Raw genomic sequence first — 2,500 nt, 5'->3', positions numbered from 1 at the left:
GCCTCCCGTTGCTAATCCCGATTTGCTCTGACGTTTAGTAAAATTATTTGTATTTCATCTGCTCGTAAGTAAAGAAAACTTCATCGCAATTCAGTGCAGCCATTATTCGTCAGTGAGGTTCAGGAACACTGAACCTGTCAAAAGTGTTGGCACAAGCTCCGAGGGCCTGAGGAGTCTGTCGGGAGCGGCAACGGGTCGCGCAGAGAAAAGCCGAGGGATTCTTGCAGTCAATCTATGTCCCGTCTAGTTACACAAACCGAGGGAAATTGCTTGGTACATCCCGCCTCTGTTTATTCAAACACCTTTGATGGACACCCCTTGTGGTGGGGGGGGGGGAAGAGATACCAGATGGGGCATGGCTTTGAATCACGTAATATACAATGGAGAAAGTTTTTGAGAAAGTTCTTTTAAGAGACTTTGCTTTCACTGAATTTCTTGCGACTTTAATTCATTCTTGCATTTTGTCTTCCCATTTTTGTATTCTGTAAAAGAAAACTATTGTGCCGGCTTTGTCTGTCCGTCCGCACTTTATTCTGTCCGCACTTTTTCCTGTCCGAACTTTTTCTGTCCGCCCTCACATCTTAAAAACTACTGAGGCTAGAGGGCTGCAAATTGCTATGTTGATCATCCACCCCCAATCATCAATCATACCAAATTGCAGCCCTCTAGCCCCATTAGTTTTTATTTGATTTAAGGTTACAGTTACCCATAATCGTGCTTCAGTCAACGGTACAGGATAAACCACCACCGGGCCTTGGCTAAAGTTTCATGGGTCGCGACTCATGCAGCGTTATACTGAGACCACCGAAAGATAGATCTGTTTTCGGTGGCCTTGATTATACGATGTAGCGGCTGCAGAGAAAACTCGATTGCGCCAAAGACACTTCGGCGCATTATTTATTAGTTTATTTTTTACCGCTGCTCTTGGCAGGTACAGAAATCTGCTCTTGGCAGGTACAGAAATCATTTACCTTCCAATCAACACGTCCCCTTACCTGTCAGTCAGCCTCATTAACTCAGCCACCCGAGCACATGCTTCATCAAAAGTGTTTGCTGCTTCATGTTTTCACGTGAACTTATTGGAATTGGAATATAAAATTTAGAAATGGGATCTACGAGGTCATTCAGCGCTGAAAATGGAAGACTGCAGTTTCTGCAAAAATACAAAACTGAGGAAAATGGTAGATACTGCAGTTTTCCCTTGCCTTACTACTGATTTTGCAGATACTGCAAATGGGACCACCTAAATAAAGCATTGAAGAATCGTTCTGAAACTGCAGTAACTGCAGTAACTTGTGTATTAGTGTTTCACGACCCCAACAGGTGGCATATCTCAGTTTCGAAAATTTTGCAGATATTGCAGTTTTGCATTTTAGGGCAGAATTGTTAAGAGAGGGTTTGGGGAAGTAAGATGGAAGAGAGAGAATATGAACGGCGGTACAGTAAAGCGAATGAAAGAGGTTGCAGCTAGGGGGCTAAGGGACTCTGCAAAGAAGCTTGAATAATGCCTACAGTGCACCACGTGAGGTGCACTGACGGCACTAACCCACTACGGGGACAGTCGTGTTTGGTTTGAGCAAATACTTCCCAAGAAGAGGAAAGAAATGACGATAATATAATATACTGTATACATGTATATATATAATACATATATATATATATATATATATATATATATATATATATATATATATATATATATATATATATAGTGTGTGTGTGTGTGTGTGTGTGTTTGTATGCATATATGTGTGTGAGAGAGAGAGAGAGAGAGAGAGAGAGAGAGAGAGAGAGAGAGAGCACCACTATCTGTCAAAGATAAAGTTGCATGATTCGAACCAGTACAGGAAGGAGAATATATAACATCTGTCACAGCAATGCACAGGGCCATCGGCCCAAAAACCCCAAATTTGCCCGTGACACATTCTAAAGAGGTCATGGTATGCCAGAGGTATGCCAACGGCCCCATAACATCACTCGACAACTGAAGAGTCATACGAAACGTGGAACTGCCAGTACCCAGGCATTCAGACCCTCGATATCTTTCGACTGTCAGAGAATGACACTCAAATCCGCGTTCTTGTACAGGTTCTGTCATTATACTATAATGACGGAAGCTGGTTCTTAACCAGGGGCGGGGGGTTCGCACCCCTAGGGGGTGTGAAGCCTGTTCCTAAGGGGTACGTGGATGCCTATGAATAATTAAAGCAAAATACATTTTTATATACGCATGTTATTTTTTCTGCAAAAAAATAAAAATAAAATAAAATAAAATAAATTATTATTATTATTATTATTATTATTATTATTATTATTATTATTATTATTATTATTATCATTATTATTATTATTGCTACAACAGTGCTCTGAGCTATAGATAAACCAACACATTGTTTAGAATTAATACACATTAAATCAACTTTATATTTTAGCTTTTTTCATATCAACTTTGTATTTTAGTTTTTTTTTTATTTCAGCAATTCAGGGGTGCGAGAACGGA

General features: G+C 40.2%; 1 protein-coding gene across 9 annotated transcripts in view; it reads right to left on the bottom strand.

Moving 5' to 3' along the window:
• The window catches only part of GLS (Glutaminase), a 151,106-nt gene that overhangs the window by 3,909 nt on the left and 144,697 nt on the right, over window positions 1-2,500 (bottom strand). The gene's annotated exons all lie outside the window — the stretch shown is intronic.

This window comes from Macrobrachium rosenbergii, chromosome 42 (genome assembly GCF_040412425.1).
Source record: "Macrobrachium rosenbergii isolate ZJJX-2024 chromosome 42, ASM4041242v1, whole genome shotgun sequence".
Classification (NCBI taxonomy): domain Eukaryota; kingdom Metazoa; phylum Arthropoda; class Malacostraca; order Decapoda; family Palaemonidae; genus Macrobrachium; species Macrobrachium rosenbergii.
Note: the sequence above shows the minus strand (reverse complement) of the source record. Positions and strands in the feature narration are given on the sequence as shown.